The sequence below is a fragment of the Mercenaria mercenaria genome, chromosome 15 (genome assembly GCF_021730395.1).
Source record: "Mercenaria mercenaria strain notata chromosome 15, MADL_Memer_1, whole genome shotgun sequence".
Classification (NCBI taxonomy): domain Eukaryota; kingdom Metazoa; phylum Mollusca; class Bivalvia; order Venerida; family Veneridae; genus Mercenaria; species Mercenaria mercenaria.
In genome coordinates, this window is record NC_069375.1 from 14345662 (window position 1) to 14371394 (window position 25733).

Consider the following 25733-nt stretch of genomic DNA (forward strand, 5'->3'; position numbering starts at 1 on the left):
AAGTTTACTTGTAATATATTGATTACGTTCATTGAAATGCTTGACATGACTACACGCTCTGGCAAACCGAATTAATTGAGAAATATATACCCCATAAGATGTAGCCTGAGGTACATCCCCATCCAAATGGGGAAAATTTACAATACTAAAATCAAAATCATCCCTCTTGTCATAAATTTTGGTATGTATAATATTGTCAAAAATAGAGAGATGTAAATCTAAAAATGAAGCATCAGTATCCGAATTGTTAGTTTTAATTAACTGAAGCTCCCTAGGATAAATAGTACCTACCAAATGACCAAAAAACGGATTATCCATATTAAGAATATCATCCAGACAGCGTGATGTATTATTAAATGCAGTTATAATATCTGCTTGCGTATCTGGAGAAAGGCTCAACATAAAGTCTCTTTCATAACAATATAAAAACAAATCTGCGACAAGGGGTGCACAATTTGTTCCCATGGGAATACCAACAACTTGTCTGAAAACTGCATTCCCAAACCTGATGTAAATGTTGTTCAATAAAAAGGAAAGGGGTTTACAAACTTCGTCACAGGTCCACATAGTATAATGTTTAATAATATTGCTAGTAAAAAAGCTTTATCAAAATTGCAAGCGATAAATGTAGCATTCTCTCTGGCAAAAGTCTTTTGAATTAGGGCAGTTAATTTGTCATTTATTAAGTTATGTGGTAAAGTGGTATACAAAGTAGAAAAATCGTATGTACTGACTGTAAATACCTTGTAATTATTAATTTTCAACTTATCCAGGATTTCGCCAGAATTTTTAATCGACCAAAATAAGTGTTTACCAGAGTTTTCGTATACTTTATCGCAGTATCTTTCCACGTGGGCTTTCACAGCAGTTAGACATGATGTTAATAGTTTTGAAATATTTGTAGTTGTACAAGAGCTTGAATTAGCGATAAAGCGAGCTTTATATGGTTGTTTATGCAATTTAGGAATCCAGTACATGGTCGGTAGTTTAATTTGTTGATCGTCTATACGAACTTTTAAATTAGAAACTTCAGTGATGTGATCAGTAACCAATTTGTTTTCAACAGAAGGACTCAATGTATAAGTTTTAGTGCTATTTAGTTCGTTTTGTAAAACATTAATATAATGCAGGCGTCAAATGATGATAATATTGTTGGCCGCCTTGTCTGCTGAAGACGACTTTGGTGAAGCCAGCCATATACGACGGGACAAGTGCATGGACAGATTATAAGGCACACTTTGATGCCTGTGCTACTTTAAATGGCTGGGATGATAACAAGAAAAGCTTGCATCTATCCGTATCACTACGAGGACAAGCCCAGGGAGTTTTTGGCAACCTTAATTCAAAGACTACGGATTATCATGAATTAATAAGAGCTTTAGAAGATAGGTTTTCACCGAGAAATCAAACCGAGTTATACAGGATTCAGTTGAGAGACAGACAACAGAAAGCTACAGAGTCAGTGGCCGAACTGGGACTGGATATCTGACGTCTAGCTAACTTGGCATATCCTAATGCCCCAGCCGACGTTCGGGAGACCCTGGCTAAGGAACAATTCATCGACGCCCTTGTGAGTTCAGAAATGCGTCTCAAAATTAAGCAGGCCAGGCCTACGGATCTAAACGATGCCGTCAGACATGCAGTGGAGTTGGAGGCCTTCTATCGAGCAGAAAAGAAAGAAGAGGGAATCTTTAGAAGCGCAGTAAATGAGGGACAGTCAAAAGAAATTGAAGATCTTAAACACGTAGTTTTGAATCTTAAACATAGCGTAGATAGTTTGAAACGCCAAGGACAATACAATAAGACTAAAGATAGATCCATGAATAGACTATACAGTTATGATAGACGACGAGTACAAGATAAATACAGACAAACACCTTATCATCGAGCAAATGAAGATAGATCGAAAAGACGATACCATCATTCAAATTCGGGTGTTACAAACTCTCCTCCCAAGTATAGAAAATGAGAGTTCCATTATAACTTTAAACCAGGCAGCTCAGAACTAAGATCGGAGGCAGACAAATATAGAAATGACCGCAGATGCAATGAACCAAGCATGCGAAAATCAGGTTTATATGTCACAGCAAGTATTGACAGGAAGTCAGTAGATTGTTTGATAGATACGGGAGCAACTTTGACTCTCATATCCGACAAATTGTGGAGCTCAATTGAGCATAATCACACTTTGAAAGAATTTGACTTCCAAGTTTCATCAACGAGTGGGCATTATTTGAAAGTCAAAGGACAGACAGAGCTGTCAATTTTATTTGGTAACAACAGATATTGGCGTACTACTGTCATAGTTGCAGAGATCGACATGGACGTGGTACTGGGCCTTGATTTTATGCGGATGTATGATGTAAGCATAGACATTGTACAAAATACCATCCAAATCCGTGGACAAACTTTCGACTTGTTCTGTACAGGAAGAATAGGTTGTTACCAAGTTGGTCAGCCAGGACAAGTTGATGAACCGAATAAAAGACGGACACGCCGTAGGAAAAGAAAGGTTCATACAGACAGCGACAGTAAAGTCCAAAACGTAGACTCCTTACAAAATACAGATGTTTGCAAAGATATTAGCATGGCGGACAAGACGAAGAAACGTCAACTTTTGCCAATATGCCCAGTGTGCAGGACACACATACCAGAAGGTATAAGGTTTGAAAACCATATTGTCGAGTGTTCAAAGAAGAATGATTTAGAGAGGACATGTAACATATGTAATAAAGTTATGTTTAAAACTTGCATACTTGAAAAAAACATATGAAAATGCAACATAGTAAAACTATTTATGAACCTTATTCATCAAGTATCAAATTTTACGTTGACGATAATGGCTAGATCTCAGTGGAAGTGCTGATGAACATGTGATTCTGATTATCATCTTTGAAATATGATGACAGTCTGAGATTTAGAAAAACTGACTTTCAATATGCTATGTGATTGATAACAACTTAAGATTAAAGGAAAGATATTGTCTTATGTATGCATTGTTTCAGAGAGAAACATTTAAACAATGCCTCGATATACTCTGCATTTTTCAGTTTGTCGTAATTTATGAATACGAAGTTATGTTTCTAAATGTCATGCGGGGCGCAGAGGGTAATGTGGCGAGATGCCTCTATCAGGATGTTTGATATAATTTAGTCACCGCATACCTTATGATTCGTACCTAGAATAGTTAGACCCAATCATATTCGAACCGCCGATGATCCGTCATAATTCAACATTTTAGATGATAGGCTAAATGAAATAAGCACTAATCTTTCATGAATTCCTAGAAAAGAAAGTTCTATCTACTGACACGTTAATTACGATAGTTTTAGGCTCTAATTACGGAAAATACACAAATTAAGGACAAATTACGCACTTCCATTATCAATGTACTAAGGAGCTTGATTTTGTCATAATCATTGAGGGCTCATTAATTACAATTGGATAAAAGCTTATAAATACCGGGACAGCGCCACGAAGAGATCAGAACCTGTCTGGCTACCGAGGAGTCAACAACGTCAAAGTAAATATATTATATGAATCTGCCAAGCTGCCGAGCGATAATAAATAAGAAATAATTACCATATACTAGTGGGTTCTTGACCTCCTGTCATAGTCTGAGTTCTTACTCAAAACATTGCGTTTCGTTTAAGGGCCACGACGACAGGAACTTGACATCTAGTAGTGTTTAGGTAAAATCTTAATGGATGGTATTCACCTCAGGCATAGTTTGTTGTGAATCGCCATACTACAAGAGATCCCATCCACTAATTTTGAGTGCTCGCCATCAGTTAAATTGAGATAGATTGATTAGCATTAATTATTTTATATTTCACCAATCATTTTAAGAATCATTTGTTTTCCAATCATTCGGCAAGGAAGCCCATAGGAAAATTATATTATATTTAATATACTGAGCTAGACCGTGCACGCTACACGTTCAACGACAGTTTGGGTTCTTATTTTTTTCGCTTGCTTCTACACAGCAGTAATAATGGCACACAACCCGTACTTTGAATTTTTGAGAGCTCTTGTTTGGCGTTCCTTTGCACATTCTCAATTGGATGAATCTGATTTTAAAAGCGTCTGGTGTGCTGTAAAAGAATGGAGCTATAGTGAGGAGATCAATTCACGAGGTCCCTTGTTTAAGGTTTAAGCGTATATCATCAAAACACAGAAATATTTGATATACGAAGAACATCTTTACCAATATTTTACCTGACCATTACCTGTTCTGCCTTACTGTCCCGTACGACGGATACTTAAACTAATCTGAAAAAGTTGACCCCTTTGAAAATAAATGCAATGTTTAAAGAAATAAAAAAAAACAATTGCTGAAAACTGCGTTCCACCTAGTAACGTGCAATTTAAACACTTGTATATAATTGCAAATGCATCAAAACGAACACATGTATAACAATTCTTTGAAAGTGTGAGTTTTTAAAGGCGTTTAACTGTCAGAAAGTGTGGCCCCGTTATGAAGTCCTTTTCCGGAATTCAATGTTTATATCAGTACATTACGCTTGTTTCATAGAGTAATATACATGTTTATTTATTTTATACTTCTTTGATTCCACATACAATATTTGTAAAGCGATTACCGTACATATTTACAATGCTTAATTTGTAGACGTCCTTGAAAATTTTGAGGTGCAAAACCGACTGATAACCTACGGTTTTTATTCATGTTTCACCGTGCTATAATTGCATTTACTGCATGAGACTTGAACTATTACACAGCTGCAGATAGAAATGAAATATAATACAGCCGAGCAGTCATTTATTTATATCTGTGGTATCTAAATACTCAGAGATAAAACATTTAAGAATGCACGTCTTTTGCGTAATATAAGACTAGTACCTGTCCCTCATTTTCCTCGTATATAGTTTTCAATGTCAATAGCTGAATTACCTCAAGTAAATTATTTAAACACTGACATTGTATTGCCTTTTGCTCAGAACAGAAGACAGAAGGATGGTTCAATCATCTGTTGAAAAGCTCATTTTAAGATGCTGAAAATATATAGACATTAAGGATTTAAACAATTATATTGCTGTACCTACTTTGTTAGTTGTTTTGAGATTACCATTATTTGCATAAGTCAGAGATTAAATCCGCCCCGCCAGGTCGAATAAAACGCACTTTAATTCGGTCGTTTGAAAAGCAGTTGGCACGAAATAAGGGGATCTTTCGATAATGGACACACCATTCAAGTGCAATGAAGCGTTATAAAAATTACCTGGGATAAAACTACGGAAGCCCATTAGTGACAGAACTTTTTGCAGGACCCTCGTTTATAAAAAAGTTATCTTCATCTGAATCCATGTGAGAAAATTGAATGTATTTCTTTTTTTTCTATACTTATACACAGAGTATACTTGTATTCTGTAGGTTATGATTTACGTCAATTAGTACTTAATTATTTTATACCAAAATGGCTGCTTGCAGATAACGCTTTATTTTGGATAAACTAGACATAGATAGCAATACAATACAAACATTTCAAGAGTCAAATTATGTACACAGTTTCTGTGTAGGTCTATGTTAGTTTATTTAATATTAATAAAAAAGAAGACAGCTCAAATTGATTAATTTAAGAAGTGTTTCCTTTCTAATTAACTTCGTTCATGTCGTAATGTTATTTCCCACTGTTACAGGGTTTCATTCAAAGAAGACTGCGTACAAAGAACGCACCTATTCGCATAGGGCATTTGCCTTTTCTTACGTCAAATAAACCAAAGAAATAACACTGCTCAACTTTGAAAATAACATCTAAACGAAATTTTTTTTAAAAAATCAGACAATTCGGGGGTGTATATTAAGTAGCATCGAAACTAATCTCATTGGGTTAGTGGACTTGTTCTGGCTTGTACGCGTTCGTTTGTATTAATAGGGGCTTTATCGTAATTGGTCTGGTATAAAGTGGTAGTGATTTTGTTCGCATAAATTCTCTCTATGACATTATCATATAGATATATCGTAAAATCATAAAATGTGTCTGCATTCTTTTGTATATATAATACTTTTTGTTGGGTTTAACGTCACACCAACACAATCATAGGTCATGCTTTGGTGGTGGACCAAGCCCCCTGGTGCCCATCCGTGCATTTTTTCATAACGGGGGTGGGCGCAAGGGTAGAAGTATTGACCTTCCGTAAGCATGCTGGATGGCTTCCTCACATTAAGAATTCAACGGCCCGGGTGAGGCTTGAACCCACATCGTTGAGGGGCAAGTGATTTAAACAATCTGAACATAACATTGGTAAAAATATAAGATTCTTTCACTGGTTGTAGGTGCAGATGGGAATATCCGGCCTCGAGGGTAACTGTTTAGGCGGTAACGAGGCTCCCTACCGAGTTACCGCCTAAACAGTTACCCGAGAGCCGGATATTTCCATCTGCACCTATAACCAGTGACAGAATCTTTTTCTTGCATACCGATTTCAAGAAATAATAATAAAAATAATCGAACGGCTTTATTTTTAGAACTTTTTTTATAGCAGTGTATCTAAACAAAGCGCGGGAAACCAACGTCCGTAAACAGGAAAAACGTCATTACGTTTCAAAACAAATAACAACGTTTAGTTCCGGTTTTGTTTTATTAGTTGCAGCGCAACGTTATGAATTTTTGATAAAATAACGTGATTTAAATCGAGAAATATACTATCAGGAACCAATAGGAACTATCAAGGTATTGAATTTTTATTCCGTTTTTTTTTAAATAAAATATAAATTACTACATAAATCTTCTACATATATGTACTTCGTAATACGTCATTTACAGCATGAGAGTAATCTTACATCCCGGGGTGTAAGTTGGATTTTTCCAACACTGGCAAAAATACCTGAAATCCCCGTCTGGTATGCAAGAATAAGTTTGTTCAATTCAAGTAAGCAAGTATAAAGATAGATACACCTTAACTCTTACTTTGCTAAATTTCTATAATGAACTTGTCCCTCTTTCAATTTGGACAGTACCATGAACTTTTTCAAGGGTTGCATACCAAAAGTTTACTGACTGGCGAAGAATGCAGATCTTGATCAAACTTCAAGGATGTGCAGGCTGATAATAATCTACATTGTTCGCAAAGGCAAAATCAATTGTGTCTAGCATGATAAGGATAAATTGTAATTCATTCTTCCTTCTTGCTTACTAATGATTCATATTTCACTATTATGATCAATGCCAGACTAACATTTCAGTCTTTCTTACATATTACACTTTTATTTTACTTGTATATAGTCTTTTGTTTTATTATGTCTGACACTTCCTGTCTAAATGTATGACGATGTTATTTTCTTCATTTATAACTTTCTCAAAGTCATGGAATACTGTAATACCTTTACCCCATATTTTTGTACTATAAGATATTGACAAAAACATTTTACAAAATAAACGTTTTTAATTCACAAAACATTACATAAAAAGAGCATAGAAATATGTAATTACAGAAAATTAAAAACAACAATCTGCCGCATTTTTGACAAGAGGTAATCATGCATTTTCTCAATACTGTAAAATGTTTAGAAAATAATTTGATTACAACTCGCACTGGATTTTTTTCTTCTTTTTTCCTCTTTAGAAAATAATAGTAATGTGCTCATGATAACAGTTAGCAATTTCCGAGGGTTTACGTATTGCGGTATGGTATTTGGATGTGATGTAACATGAGCACACAACGATCTCAATACCTAGTGAGGGAATGCCGAAATCACTTAACGAGGATATATTATAGAACGGAAATTACCAATCATGAAGAGCGGGACAATACCATACATATTATTTAGAATACCAACTGGCAGTTTTTTCATGTTTGCAGTCGCGTACGAATATTTTTACTGCAACACCTTTCAAAAAATTTTAACTGATAATTATGATATTTCATAAAAGATACAAGATAAGATACAAGATACAGTACAGCACATAAACATTATTTCATGAACTATTTTTCGATAACTTTATATAAAACAGGAATAAGTTAATTATTAATTAATTTCATAAAAGATACAAGATACCAGATAGCAAATTAACATTATCCCATGAGCTATTTTCCGACAGACATAAATAAAACAAGAATTAAAAAAGATAAAGCATTTTTATAAACAAAAATATTATTAAACTAATTTGTTTCAGCATATTGAAATATACAGGTAAAGTAACAGTTAAGCGATTAAGATTGACCTAGTATCAAGTTTCTAGAACAAAGATAAAGATAAATTTGTATATGTTTGTATGTTTTGTTGAGTTAAACTTTGCATCGATTTTCAAGCTTTGATGGTGGAAGAAGACCCCAAGTGCCCCTCGGTGCATTATTTCATCACGGGCGGGTACCTGGGTAGCTGAATGGCTTCCTCACATGAAGAAGTCAACGCCTCGAGTGAGGCTCAAACCACTCGGGCAGCTATGGAGGCCCCGTCAATGACACGTAAATAAATGAGATTTTCAAGAAAGCATATGAAATAATGCTAAAAATAAACATTATAAAAAGCTGGAACAATGAACACATACTTCAAAATTATCTGATAACCCGGTTCTTACAGACGTTTGAATGTCAAATTTTTCCGTTTAGTTGACAACAGATTGGCTTCTCTATGAAAAAAAAAAGAAGAAAAAATCTCACAAAAGGAATAAGTGTCTGACCACCCGGAGGATACAGACAAGCAATCATGCAGTTAAGGAAATACAAATTTTTAGGATTATAAAATTGCAAATTGCAAAACAGTGCTCCATGCTCCCAACAATGACACTTCAAGTTAACATACTAAAACATAAGCTACTGGTTTGTATAATCATAGGTACAGGTGCAACATGTATAATACATGGATGTTGCATTTGTAAGATGTACGGCCTTCCCACACGAGCATCACTCGACCAACATTAATCCTTACCCTGCTTAATTTCTGTAATGAAGTTTTCAATATTTCAATTTGGACAGTAGCATAAACTTTTAAAAGAGGTGCTTACCAAAACGATACTGACTGAATGGCGAACAGTGTAGATCTTGATCAGACTGCACTGATCTACACTGGTCGCAAAGGCAGAATTGACTGTGTCCAGCATTATAAGAGCTAAATGCTGTACATTGTAGGTAAGATAAAAGGTACATTTTGGTACCCAAATAAGGTTTTTATCTAAACATGCAAAAGGGAATTGAAATATGCACGAATCATTTCAGTAAATAGACCATAATAAAACTCAAATGCTAACACTCATGCAAGCTGGCTCAAAAATAACATTAACATAAAAAACATATCAGTTATATAATTAAAAAACTGACAAAAAACACACACACAATTCTAACTAAGGGAAAACAAGAGACGGGACAAAGAGGCAATCAACTAACTAGTTGTACAGAACAAACTTACACTTTGGATATGTACTTTAATTCTTTCCTATATTTAAGATTACAACAGGCTGATTCAAATGATTGCAGTCACGATGAAAAGTCAAAGATAGTTGTCTTCTTTCGGGAATTATATTACAATTTGCATATTATCCTTGTACACAAATATGAAATATCCAACATTTATATACAAAACACACATGTACAATTGCGTTCACCTATAACTATATACCCGAAATATTTCGAAAAACAAAGCACGACCATTTTCTAAGAACGATTTAAATTAATCATTCCTACAACAGTGATGAAATATAAAGGCTGGAAAAAATTTAAATCAAGCTAAAATGACTTCGAGGTTTGTCGAAAATATTTGATTTATGGTCATAAATAAAACGAACTGCTAACTAGGGTAAACAAAGTTGTACACTTATTACAATAATGTTATATTCATTATATGTATTACCTAAACTATTGAAATAACAACGGTGTTTGATTCTAATATATATTTACATATATTATACAGATTGATTTAGCAGCCAGTGTTCCTAACTAACCCTACACCTGAAAACGTTATATTTTTTTGGTACGGGGAAACGGCTGCATGGAGGTCATGACAATGAAACAGAAACAAAACATGCTCGGTATGTCGGTCAATCATGAGCTATTAAAAATTGTTCAAACCCAACTTTAAAATAACAAAAAAATTGCGTTTTGTATTTTATAATCCAGGGACTTACAAAATAGACTAGTAGAATATGTCCTATTTCCACTGCACATTCACTTATTTTGCATAAAATAATAGATAGACAGACAGACAGACAGACAGATAAAGAGATAGATAGGGTGTTTATTCTGTGGACCGGTTTTCTAGCAAATGTATGGACATCTTATGGAAAATATGTCTACGACGAAATGAAGATCTAGAAACTGTATCAAAATTGATCTGAGTAAGAAACAAAAAACAATTTCTGTTATTTGTATGTAGCCACTATATTTACAACGTTTGTTATCTCCCTTTTCCCGCTGAACCGATATAAATTAGCTAAGTTTAGGAACTTGGCGTTTGCTGTGCCTGCTAATTCGTCAAAACAGTTTTAATATCAGATATGATTTTAACAATATTTCTTTCTTTCTTCTTCATTATGTTTGCTAATGCAGGCTTCACAGATATACAATGTAACGACACAAAACGTTGTGATGTCCTAATCAATTAAGCGGCCTGGAAAATCTCTATAGACATACTCCGTACTAACATTGCTTCGGGAAGCCGGTTGTGAATGGAAACCCCAATTAAGTAAAGTTCTAGGACGCCCTAATATCTTTGTAATGTGGAATGTTGTCCAATGTGCAAATATCTTTATAACAAATTTTATGACATTTTATGTATGAAACACTTAAATTTCAAAAAAGATCATGAAGGTAGACAGATTGTAAATTCTTCCATTCTTTTATGATTACAGAAAAATACACCAATAATCTTATATATAAAAATCAGTCAGGATTTCTTCCTAGACACTCCACTGTATACCAACTTGTAGATATATATAACCAGATCTGTACATCTTTAGACGAGAAGAAAGCAACCTGTATGGTTTTCTGTGATATATCGAAAGCTTTCGACCGAGTTTGGCATAAAGGCCTTATATTTAAACTGAAGCAGTATGGTATTTCAGGAAACTTGGTCAATTGGATAACAGATTACCTGGAAAATAGATCGCAAAAAGTATTTGTAGGGCAATCGTTTTCAAATAATAGGTTATTAACTGCAGGCGTACCTCAAGGATCGGTCTTGGGCCCTCTTTTATTTCTTGTATACGTAAATGATATTGCTGATTCTGTTATAAGTACCGCTAGACTATTCGCTGATGATAGCTCACTTGCTATATCTTCACCAGACTCCGTTTATATAGAAACTGTTTTAAATTCAGATCTAGAAAAAAATTCCAGTTGGGCAAATCAATGGCTTATAAAATTCAATCCTTCTAAAACTGAAGTCATGTTTTTCTCCTTTAGAGATATAGCTCAACCTTCGTTAACCTTTGATAATACCCCTCTAAACTTCGTTGACGATCACAAACATCTAGGTCTTACAATAAGTCATGATGGCTCTTGGCACACCCATATAAACAATATCACTTCCTCAGTTTCAAAAGTACTCGGCTCGATGAGAATGTTAAAATTCAAAGTTAAAAGGTCTACTCTTAACAACATTTATTTATCGTATCTAAGACCTCTACTCGAGTATGCTTCAGTTGTATGGGATAGCTGTACTCAATATGAAAAGGACACTATAGAAAAACTTCAATATGAAGCAGCTCGCATTGTTACTGGTTTGACTCGTTCCGTTTCCATTCAAAATTTATTAACTGAAGTTGGCTGGGTTTCTCTTGCAGACCGTAGAATTATGCAGAAATTAATATTAGCTTATAAAGGAAATAACGGACTGCTTCCAGATTACCTTATAGACATTTTTCCTCCAACAGTTCACAATTCTAACAACTATGAACTTAGAAACAACACTAATTTTGTAACATTGCCTAGACGTCTCGAAATTTACTCAAAATCAGTTATACCCGATTCAGTAAAACTATGGAATAACCTTGACCTCCCGACACGCAATGCTAACACGCTTACATCTTTTAAGAGCAAATTGAAGAGTAAATTTAAATCTCCAATTGTTCCGTCTTTTTATCTAATAGGAGAACGATTCTATAATGTAGTTCAAACTCGTATTAGAAACCGATGCAGCAACTTAAACAATGATTTATTTTATAACCATTTACGAGACTATCCCGATTGCTCTTGTGGACATGGTATTGAAGATGCGGAACATTTCTTTTTTAAATGTAGCCATTATGCCGATGCTCGTCGATTGTTATTTATCAATACTCGAAGATTTCATCCTCTTAGTACTCACAAATTACTTCACGGAATTGATTCACTTACTATTGAGGGGAACAAATCTTTGTTTTTAGAAGTACAAACTTATATAAAAAATACACGTCGTTTCTCTAGCACTGCCTCCTGATCTTTTGACTATATATCTGTTTAGAAGGCTCTGGGCTGGGCTGGGTGTGGGTATTCTGCAGCGGATGCGATGAGGTGCACTGATTGATTTTACGCTTGTCTGTGTTAGTTTTATTGTTGTTGTTTTTTTCTTTCGATTGTTTTTTCCCTGCTTTTCTTCTATTAAATTTACTGTCTTAACTCTTCTTCTATATAAGTAAGTTTATAACTTAAAATTATATTTTGTTAAGCATATATATTTTTTCCATTCCAGACCAAACAAAAATCCGCCATTTAGTTTAATCTAACATTAATTTGACAGCCAGGGACGGACCGATTTCTAATGTTGGTAAAACTTGTGGTCCAACCCTTTTGTATTATCGCACATTCACAAAGTTACTGAATACTTCCTAATGTACAGTAGTAATATATATGTCTTGTATAATGATAGTTTGCTATTGTATATATATATTTACATATGTATCTGTATAATAGTGTCTTGATGTACATTACCATAATGTCTTGTGTGATGATTACCATAAAATATGATTAAACTAAAAAATACACCAAACACTTTTGGTGTTTCCATTGCGCGGGCAATGCTAAATATAGACATTTATCCTTTGCCATACATTTGCAAGTTGATTCATTCAACCCGGGACGTAAAGGTAATATTTGATTTATTTCAATTAATCAAAACCTCAAAAATTAATTAAATTTAGAATGTTATTACAGAAAGATTCTATACTTTTCTATTGTATCGCAACAGCAGAAACAATTCTACATTGTGACGTTATTGCTCTTAGAACATAGCAGCGGTGTGCAGTTTATTTTGAAATATTTCAGGGACATATTAATGCTGCTGCACATGTCCATTTTATAATATGGTTATAGTACATGCAAAATTGCATACACCTGACAGGTTTCACACATGTACGTGCCACAATTCCCATGGTAAAATAATACATCCAAAAGTTAATACGGGACAAGTTTTTGATAAATATGAGCCATTCAATAGATAACGCCTTGAACAAGATAGATACGAACCGTTTAAATGATAAATAAGAGCCATTAAAAGGTAAAATATATCCATTGAAAAGCTACCTAAGAGCCATTAAAAAAAGACAAATAAGTCTTCAAAAGATCCATTAGAGCCATTAAAATATCAATAAGAACCACTAAAACGAAAATCCATTGAACAATTGAAACGATAAGGCCATTAAAAAGAAAAATAAGAACCATTAAAAAATAAAAAAGAACTATTCAAAAGAATTAAGAATATATTTTTCTAACTAGAAAAGTACTTAAAACAAAACTAGTGACATTTTTTATGATTATGATTGTAACACTACGCTACTGAAATATATATTTGAAAAAAGCTAAATTTGTAAAGTAACAAAGAATAACTATACTAAAGGACACAGCGCACTATGAACAGCTCCTACGTTAAAACAAAATATAAACAAAATATTTAAATAGGGATAGGGAAATATATCTTTTATGTCATATTCAAGAATGCATTAATAATAATTAGCAAATTTTAGCAACGTTAAAGTTCAAATTAGGCAGTGTGCCCAATCACGTGATTGCGCTACGTCATTTTGAGCTGCTCGAAAGTGAAAGTAGAAAGGTAAACAAAAATTAAAAATCAGGGCGTACATTTTTTAATCTATATATTGTGTATATATCATGCACATGATTCGAAACCTATTTGAAAGCGCTATCCCCGGTACTACGATTTCTACACCAAATGCTTTTCGTTTTAGTGTTATTCCTGTTCAATGGACTTGCACAATGAGCGCACAATGTCGAAAGCGGTTGAACAGGAATAGCGTTAAAACGAGAAGGTTTTGGCGAGGAAATCGTAGTACCGGGGGTAGCACTTACAAATACGTCTCGAGTCATGTGCATGATACAAACACAATATATAGATTAAAAAACTTACACCCTGATTTTTGATTATTGTTTACCTTTCTACTTTCACATTCGAGCTCAAAATGACGTAGCGCAATCACGTGATTGGGCACACTGTTAAGGCAAGTTAGCAAATAATTAACTATTACAACAACAGTTTGCAAGTGCTTTGAGGCAGATGTAAAAAGTCTCCTCATCCTTGGACTTGGTGGGTTTTTATGTGTGTGTGTGTGTGTGTTTCTTTTTACATTTTTTTTTTTGGGGGGGGGGGGGGGGGATCAAAGGTTCCATGCAATGTACTTAACTACAAGTCTGGTTTTGTCAATGCTAGGAAGCCGGGTGCGAGGAGTGTTGCACATTGCATTACCTCTCATGAACATATCCAATTAAACCCAGTCGGTTATAATTTTGCTTGGTTGCTAAGTTGGATTTTCTCATAAATCTTATCATTTTTAATTATTTACGTTTTCAGAATCTTGATCTGCTTAATGATTTTTTATTGTTGAAATTTAAAATGGTCACGTGAATATGACGCGTAAGCATACATTTGACATCAATTAATTTAATGTAAATTATAAAAGTTTTGTTTTTTTCTTTTGTGTCAAACATAGAAATGGCCAGCCATGCATGGTTTTGGAAACATTAACACAGTTTGAACAACATTTCTTCCCGGTTCCTATATCAATTCCATATACTACAGGGTGCATGTACCACGTGACTTTTTCGCTAATCTGGGGTGCCAAAAACATGGCGGATTCCTCGATAAAGGTAACATTTTCTTAAATATCTTTTCAGCAACCTGTTCAAATAAAAGGAAACATAGACGAGTGCCGTTTCATATGAAAATCCAACACTCGACTACAAGTTTTCTGTCTCAAAGTCTGTTCGTTTTCTCTAAAAGTGCAACCGCGCAACTGAAGTGAACAAATTTGATGATGTTAAGACGGGGGGCATTTTCGCAAATTCAATAAATAAACCCTTTAAGAGGCCGTAAAAGACTATTTTGCGACACGGATATTTGTACGAGTATTGTCTTGACATATACACTTTAAGAAATTACAAATTAAGAGCCTTCAATAGCTTCCGAGACCGGATTTATCAAATTGCTAAGCAGGGGTCCGTTTTTCTTGATGCTAAGACGGGGGCTTGATTTAAAGATTTGTTATTGAAAGTCTTTTGTATTTCGTTAACCTACTTCATTTAAGTTTCCCCCATGTTTATACTGCTTACTGTAAGAATTATTTATTTATTTATTTATTTGTGTTTTACGGCGCACCAACACAGTATAGGTTATATGGCGCCAAACAGGACTACAAATTTTGGTTCCACATCTCATTTACATCGAAATAAAAACATGAGGTATGGAATCAAAATTTGCATACCTGCTGGAATCACAGAGTTACTGCAAAACCAAGTGTTAAGACCCTATTAATCGCTTCTTACGATCATGCAAGGGTAAGGCAGTGGTTCCAATTCTTTTCATACACAGATCGTCCCAGAATCACATGGGGCGCTTACTGTAAGAAAAAATTCGTTATATGTGTAGTAAAATTCAAATGGTTATTACATATGAAAGCTTTTCGCCGAGTGTAAACTGTGACATTTTACCTAAGGTGAACTACTTAGTACTTAATTTGACTGATTTTATTGAGAATGCACCAACTTTCACTTTATGTACTACATTTCTAGGTCCACTAAAATGTCATGTCTAGATCATTCTTTGTAACCCGTGTAACAAATACTGTTAAGTTTTTGAAAAAGCAACAGTTTATATTTAATTCTATTTCAGTCGCGTTAACTTTGAATTCATTTTTCGGCTGAATAAAATACATTTGCGCATCTGACATGAGCGTCTGTAACAGTTGTCAAAATAAATCGGAAATTGTACTGGTTTCGTTGGTCATAAAATGTATGTTATTTCCAGATATCTTATTTTAAGACATTTTGTTCGGAACGTCCTTTTGTTTTAAAAAATATGAAATATTATTATCAGTGTAGTACTAAAGTGCATAAATTTACATTTCAGACATTTCTGTGCCAGGAATGTGGAAAGACATATAATTCCAGAAAAGCCTTCTGCGTGGCTTTATTTCCAGAAAGAGGTGACAGAAATCCCGGTGAGACTAATAATATTATTACTAGTATATTACGACCTTACATTGGCATATATTACGCATTGCACATTTTGTCCATCTCCTTTTTACTTCTAGAAATTGTTTTGACTATAATGTGGATTACTTTACATCTTTCACAGCTGATATGCCATGGTTTGCAGGAGACCGTAAAGGGTGGATATTTTGGTCCTGTGTTTCAATGACCCTTAATCATTCCCATACAGTATGCTTTGGTGTCCAACATCCCATTTTGTTGTATCGAATAGCCTACACAGAATATCATTTTACTGAGCCTGTAAAATGTCCCAAGTCGTTTGAATGAAGTACTGGCCTGCGATGTATACGCTCGAAACCGATTATCATCTTTTTTGCAGATCGACTAATATACATGTAGGCTTTAATTCTTTTTATGTGTCATTATTTTTTGCAACAACGTACTGAGAAACTTGATAGTGTCAACGTTTTTGCATGCATTCATAAATAATTTTACCTTACTCACAACTTATTTGTCTTTATTTATTTTCCATTTTTGATTTTATGAAATTTAACGCCAGTTGTATTGTGATCAGTTTATCGCACCATTGTTCCTGGGAAGAACCGGTACCATATTCAAATCTTCTTAAAAGAAATGTCCACTTCCTTTCATAAGAAACATAGTCGGTTTCGGGCTTCGAATCATGGTCGTCTGTGAGAGAGATCTTACAACTCGACAATTGAGGCGGTCGACTCTATAGTATGATTAAGTATCAAAATGATCACTGCGACTATTAAACCAGTAATGTGTTTTATGATAAATATTGGCTCTGAATTATGTTTTCTTTTGTTGTAATTCAATGGTTTAAAAAAAAGTTCTTCAAACTTTAACCTTCGAACATTTACTATGATTTCACAACACATGTGAAGAAATTACTGGCACATAAGACTGATAATTCAATACATGTATCTAAATAACATTCGAAAGTATGATAATTTATTTCAAACCTCAGTTCAGATATGTATTTCCAACAAAAGCGATAAAAAACAGCACACAATTATGATCTAAAAAGAAAAAAATTGAGATTAACATTGCTGTGCAGATTCTCAACCATTTCAGTGGTTGCCTTAAGAAGCAAAGCAAAAGTAAGAACTTTAGAGATCTGTTTCAGCTAGAGTTATCGAAAGTTAAACCAAAAAGAAGCAAACTAACTTAAACAATGAAGACAAAACCAATGCGATAAAAACAGACTTACTATTTTTCCAAAGCCTACCTGGAAATGTAATAAAACTGTAGATAGGGTGTCACCCAGGTATTGAAGTGCTTCCGGGTCGTTGTATTCTAGGAAGCAGTTAATTCCCGATTTGAAGCCATCTCTGATTTGATTTGTTAAACATTTTGTGTCATTTCCTATGTCTTTAACAGTTGTTTTGTCCGTGTTTTTTCCAGGACAACATTTCTGTGCGGAAGGATTAAAAACTATTCCAGACTGGCGGCCATGACAGATGTGGGTTGGAAATCATAAAGAGTGACTGAATACTTTGATATGTAGCAAAGACGTTCATTGTTGATGATAGTGTTTCTTTACGATTTATTGACATTATTCATCTTTAGAAATACAGAACTCTCAATGCTGTAAATTTGTTGTGAAATTCGCCGCTGAATCCATGTCCAAAAGTGCTTGTTTTACTTACAGCAAAGGAGAAATTGTACCGGACCGACACCATAGAGTGAAAGAATTTTTCATTAAATCAGTCAAATTAAGTATTTCACCTTAGGTAAAATTTCACAGTTCGTAGTCGGTAAAAAGCTTTCATTTGTCATAACCATTTGAATTTTAACATACATACAACGGGATTTTTCTTATAGTAAGCAGTATAAACATGGAAAAACTTAAATGAAGTAGGTTAATGAAATACAAAAGACTTCCATTACCAAATCATTGAATCACGCCCCCGTCTTAGCATCAAGAAAAACGGACCCCTGCTTAGCAATTTGATAAATCCGGCCTAGGAAGCTATTGAAGGCTCTTAATTTGTGATTTCTTAAAGTGTATATGTCAAGACAATACTCGTACAAATATCCGTGTCGCAAAATAGTCTTTTACGGCCTTATAAAGGATTCATCGATTTAATTTTCGAAAATGTCCCCCGTCTTAACATCATCAAATTTGTTCACTTCAGTTGCGCGGTTGCACTTTTAGAGAAAACGAACGGACTTAGAAACAAAAAACTTGTAGCCGAGTGTCGGATTTTCATATGAGACGGCACTCATCTATGTTTCCTTTTATTTGAACAGGCTGTCGAACAGATATTTAAGAAAATGTCACATTTACCGAGGTATCCGCCATGTTTTTGGCACCCCAGATTAGCGAAAAAGTCACGTGGTACATGCACCCTGATAATAGTAGTTAGGTAAACGATAAATTTTAAAACTATTCCTTCGGCATATAGACTGTTGTGCGAAAGTTTGTCGTTAAGTCCTTTAATACAAGATTTATAATACATACGACTGTATGTAAATTTGTACATGCATTTAAATTATGAAATAAATACCTTTCAAAACCATTTTTGAAACATATCCACAATAAATTCTACAGGGTAGCCAATTCTGGTGTAAGTTTTAAACGTAGCAATCTGACATTAAGGCGGCAAAACCCTCCCAAGGATGAGTTCATTTCCATGCGGTAATTCCACAACTAACTATTCCAATGCAGTGTATCTACTACCAACATTATACTTGTTCTTTTTGTGCGATGTATTTATTACTGTCTGATTTTCTTTGATTTTTTCAAAATGTAAAGCTGCCGATTATAGATAATATCTGATGTAGTTCCATGAAACTGACGGCGTTTCTTACATTTCTATTCTTACTTGTCAATATTGTCTTTTTCGTTTCACTTATTTATCAATATCTATAAACCGGGCATGTTCGTATTGAATAGTACTCTTTCTGAAAGTCAGCGGATTGATAGATTTTTTTTTTGGTTCAAGCATCAGAAGTATTTTGTCTGAATTATGATTTTGCATCATTCATCAAATGCACGTCTTGTTATTATAGAACAGATGATGACATGATTCCACAATAAACCAATTCATTATTATTTCGATAATGACAAGGCTATCTAAATCTTAAATCATGAAATAAATCCTGATTAGAACGACAGTTTCAATAGAAGCTAGTGGAGAGGCTTTCAAATGTATACAGGTGACAACATATACATACCTTTTTCTCGTCATTTTAGGAATGGCACCAGCACCGGTTCAATTTGTAAAATACCTCTTAAATTTATCTTAACTGGGAAAAAATGAAACTTAACCAAATATATATATTTTTTCTGAATAACATTTTAAAATGCATGATAGCATTTTGATAACTGTTAACTTAATCAATTATTATAAATGATTGCATGACCTACAGGATATGGTTTTGGCTTAACAAACTTGCTTTCGAGGTTCGAGACTTGGTAATTTCACATTTTTTATATTTTTTGTAATCGTTTGTTTAAATAAACATTGCACGAGAAAATTGTGCAGTTCATTGAATTGATTAGTTAATGATTTTCCAGCACCGGTGATCATCGAGCTAAACTCGGATTGTGATATATCATATGACTCAGAGACTGACACAGCTGAAGGGTCGTCAATAAACACAGCAAGTTAAGTTGAAATTATGTGACAAAAACAAAGAAAAATATCAAACAGGGAATGCCACGCACCAAAAGCGCAGCCTCCTCAAAACGAACCCCCCAGCACGCAAACGCGTGCACCACACACACACACACACACGCACACTCAAAGCTTACACATCAGGACAAAACGAACAACACACACACACACACTCAAAGCCAACACATAAGGACAAGACGAACAATACGCATACACACACGCGCGCACACAAAGTCAACACACAAGGACAAAACGAACTAAATTCAAATAAAAGAAGCAGAATTCAAAGAACTAAATTCAAATAAAAGAAGCAGAATAAATTACAAATGTAGAAACAATAAAACTAAGCAAGTCAAACATTATTCCGAACAACACATTCGATACTTAGTAAGAACTCGCTTGTTACAGATAAAGGAAATGAATATAAAAACACCCTGGAGAGTGTTAAAGGTAAGTGCAAGGAAAGAAAAAGCAGACATTTCCAACAAGGCGTCTAGAATTAAAAGCGGCCACGTGACACCGAGAAGTGTCCAGAGTCGTACATAGATAAGGAAATCCCGTCTATCAGTCGACCGTCGTAATAAGGAGGTACTGACTGTCCGTCTGATTGAAAGAAAGGTTTTGACGAAAAACAAAATATTCAAAAGAAAAACAAACACACATGGGCATATGAATGATACAATAACAGTCACGTTGTCAGTCAGAAAGCAAGTTGTCTTACCATACCCAAAATAATGCCCCTCAGATATGGCTAGGTGTGAACCTACTGTTAATAACATAATACCTGTTGGTGACAAATACGTGTACAGGAGATATAGCACACTTGTTTTCCTGGTAAATATTGACAATGTAACAGTGTTTAAACTAAAGACACGGTACATGTGTAAAGAACAAACATTCATAGCAAAAAATGTAGACAGCCAAAAGTAATGAATTAAAATGCCAAATACCGGACAAAGGGTAGAATCAACTGGTTGCCAAATACCAAGTTTTAGGGTTAATTGGACACAAAAAAGAGAAACTGTCAGATTCATATTGTTAACGCCAGGAACGTTGCGGAGAGATTGAAACACGCAGTAGGTAATGAAAGTGATTAAGAGACAAAATAATGATAAAATAGTACACACATTGTCAACCACTTTATAGATTCTTTGAAGAAGTGGTATAGATAGTGTTACTTCTAAATATGTATTGAAATCATCCAGACATATCCTTACTCTTCCGCCTCTAATGAAATAAGTTTGCACTTGTAATTTGTTCTTTATAAGTTGCAACGTATCGGATGCATTATCAATAATGTATTCATGTTTTAATAGCTCAATCTGAGGGCATATCAGAAGTTTGTTTACAATAACCAGTTTTGAAATAAACGAAGCAGCAGGTTCATGAGCAAGCCTTACACTACATCGTGGATGAATTGTATTCCTCAAACGTAGGTCCAAAGGCGTGATTGTTAATGTGACAATGGAACCTCTAACAATACTAAAAACAAAAGATTGTGTCAAAGAATCAACAAGAGTTTTCTCAATTACAGGTAACTCTTTCGTAAAATAGATTAAAATAGATAAAGATATTTCTAATTTTGAGCCAACAATTATGTTTGCAATATAATCTCCGGAGCAATTCAGGCCTATCTTTACCTCGCATGCTTGAAATGAATAGGAATTGTTCTCGTTAATTTGACCTCGCATGATGCCCTGAATGCCTACACATATGTCTGTTATGTTGATGCTCGCAAACTTTATTCCATCAGCTGGAGTCACGCTACCATCCCGGAATAACACAGTCTCCACCACAGATCTGTAAATTAGCTCATACAGCATATTTCCGTACGTATCGTATTCGTTTATGCATGAATCGTTGACTAAAACATGACCTTCTGAGCACAGTATTTCTCGACACGAATCCTGAAAAACAATGAAATAGAATTAAACATTTAGAAAATTAGCTTTGTTTTTCGAGCGAGCAATACTATTGGAGTTTTCACTTAATCATGTAAAATTGTACTGACGACGCTATTTTTTCGTTGAATTTTTAAGTGATTACACTGAACTTGCACATGTATGTATGGAACGTAAAGAAGGAAATCTGAAGTTTTAAAAATAATCGAAATAACATTGATACGTCGTTACAGACAATACGATAAGTTTCAAGCCTTACGTCTGTATGATTTGTTGATGAGGCGACGTTTTCGGCACATTGTGTTATCTCTACTGATACTCGTTTTTCAAAGTGCAGTACCGCTTCCCAGTCATTAGTTAATAGAGAAAATAGTTTTCTGTAGGAGCCAAAGTAATACGTGCCAAAATCGGTATTACAAGTTTTACTGTCAATAAATGGTAAATCCCAGCAGTCATTACGTTCGGCAATTAATTCTGAGTAATCGGAATTCCGGATTCCTGTGGGAACAAACCATATGGAGCAACCAGACTCACGTGCAGCTACGAGAAGCGATATAACGTCAAGAAATAAAAAGTCTTCCAACAAAGTCGAGCACGTGATCTTCATTAATACATCAAATCCCGATCCTCTATAGTGGTCGTCCAAAAAATATCTGTCTCCTGTTTGACATAACATGCAAGATAAAGCCCTTTCTGATTGGTTAGATTTTAATAAACAGATTTGTTGTTCAGTGACAACCTCACAAAATCTATTAATTTCAACTGACTCATCGCACAGATATATGTACAGCATATAGCTGAAATATAATGTCTCCGTTATAAGGCTTCTATTATACACATTAAATCCACTTTTTGTGTTAATCAGATAATTTTGAAACATGCTTGAACAATTGTAAAATGGAACTTCAGCATCATCAGAATCGTTTTGCTTCTTTGTGTTGCTACGTTCACAATTTGATATTTTCCTGGCATTACTTTGTGCACTTCCATTCTTTTTTTGTAAAGGAATGAGACAAGAGTAGTTTGTTGAATTATAGCGCATATTCCCAATCAGTTCTGTATCGAAATAAAAACTATCATTAGAGTTTTTGCTATGGAACAATCCACCGACAGTTTCAGCCACGGTTTGTTCGCTTATATTCGTAACATGTACCCAAGTGCCATACACTTCGTCATTGACGGAGAAAAATGAATCGGGCATAATGTTACACAATTTGCAGAAGACATTTTTGTATGGCAAATAGTATGGCGTCTGTTCTCTCGTTGTGCAGGCATTTTTAATATCTAAATCGCTTTCGATCCAATTACATGTACTAATTACAGGTTTCGTTTTGTAATATCTAAAAGACAACCCAGGATTACAAATATAGCAAAACACGTTTTTGTAGTATCTGTATTTCAAAGTCAACCGTCGGCAAGCAAATTCAATATGTGGGTCAAATTGTTCCCAAAGACACTCGTGTACCAGACGTTTGGGTTTTAAGAAGATTTTGTTGTTGTAGTACTCTTCACCACCACTGCAAACAGCTGCACGTGGAACAGTTGCTGCTGTAATAGACAATCTAATTTCGCAGTAATATAGCTCAATATTTCGAACAAGTTCTTCGAACGTATTAATCTGTACTGGCTCTCCCCATGGCGGTAACGTTTCAAGACAATGAAAAGTCGTATTCCATGCAACAAGTGCGTTATCGTCGTCGTTACATTTTGCAAATTGTTTGGTTTGATACGTTAACCCCGTTGTGAGAGATGTTACTGGAATTTCTTCTTTACCACTCAGGGACGGGCGACCTGAACCGCCCGAAGAACTTGGACAAGACGCTATCATAGAGTATGATGTAGCATTAAACCAGCTTTTTCCTTTCCGTTGAACTACGCTCACACATTTGTAATCCAGGTAACCGTAAATAACGTCAGGACAGCATTTGTTGTTGATGATACAGTCTGGCCCATAACTGCAATTAGGACATTTTCCAAGTCGGTTATCGTCAATGTCAAAGGGACAAACTTTTGTATATTCCTTGGCAAGGTATTCTAAATTAAAGTGTTCAGTATCAAGAAGGTTCTTGTAAATATGTGTCAAGGCCTCTTGATCAATATCTTCACAACATATCAAGAAACTGTTAGCTATAATTACAACCACTGTCATCGTTAGTTTCAATACTGTCGGCATTTTGAATGTGGAAACACTATTCCTGCAAGACAAATTATATTATTATCATTCAGTTCCTTTGTGCCAAATTTTCATGTTAAACACATTGGTTATTAGAAAATCCTGACGTGAAATCAGCGCCCTTAAAAATCTAAAGCAGTGATAAATGACAGAATAACAACCTCCTAGCACACAACATAAGACCTACTTGGTTGGAAAGTTTGACCGATCTTGCGTATTATTTCAATTTTACATGCAACACTGATTCATTTCAAGTTATTGGTAATAGATTGAAAGACTTGGCATTGTGACATTGACCTTTGGTCAATAAATGCTCACATTTACATTTATTTTGTAAGTGCTTGAAAGGTCTTCTTTTAACCACTTTCCAAGGAATGTGATCCGCCGTATGAATACATCTGCGGGCGTCTCCACATTAAATTTTGGTACTTGTAACATATGTAAATGTTGAGTTTTGCTCAACCTTGGGCTTCAGGGTACAAACGGTAGCTTGCATTTCCACCACTATCCCAGAACATGTTCATTCAAACCAAGTCTGCAACATTTTCATTCATGACGTGTTGGTTAACCTGTTGTATTTCTTTGTTGGGCTTTTGGCTAGTATTGCACGCGACAAAAATCTCGTTATGCAAAAAATCATGCCAAATCATATTGATTACCCCTGAAAGATGTCAGTTATGAGTTATGAAACAGACCGTATAAATCTTTGACCCTAAGTGTCACACTGACATTCAGTTACAGACCATCGTTATATGGCTAACCTGTGTGTCAAGTAATATTTAAATCTTTTTAAGGAAAGCAGAATTATGGACGTGAACAAAAAAAAAAGCTTACCCCATTTTGACGAAATAAAATTTTGTTATGGGAAACAGTTTTGCCAAGAAATTTCAAAAATTTCTTGAACTATCACAGATATATGATCCTTTGTGATACAGACATGTGTTTTGTCTGCGACACGAAACCTTGTTAGAAGGAAATTTATGCCAAGGACTACCAGTACCCTTTGGTTGTTTTAAGAGTTATGATCTTTGACCTCTGAGAGGATTCTTTAACTTTGAGATTCAGATTTGGATTTCACATCACTTTTATGAACATTTGTTCCGAGTAATATCTAAATCGTTTGATGGAGGACTGAGTTCTTCATTGGTTGGAGTTTTGAAATTATTCAAAGTGATCTGTGAGGTGACGAAATACTCGGGCCAGTGGATTAAACTACAAATGTTAGCCAACACTTTAATGAGAACTGGGCTTAAGAGGTACCTGTTCCTCAATCATGAAAGGATGGCCTCTTACCAAAAATAATCATTTTGTTTAGTTTGATGACAATAATAAGGACAATAGTTATGAGGGCCCCTAATCTAATTTTCTGATTTATATATTTTACTTAACCAATAACCAGAACAAACGTAAATTGAAAGTAAATGTAAGCAAAACACTCATTTCAAAGTGATTTAACAGTAACATATTGTTTTTAGATATTACTTTCCTGCGAAATAGACCTTTTATCAGGCTTCAAAACAGAATACCTGATGAAAATCTTGCTTACTTTTGATATTTTTCAGTCTGTTCACAATTTCAACTATTACTCTTTATAAGGTGTCTACATCAATAGGTCCCAACACTGGTATTAATCAAAAG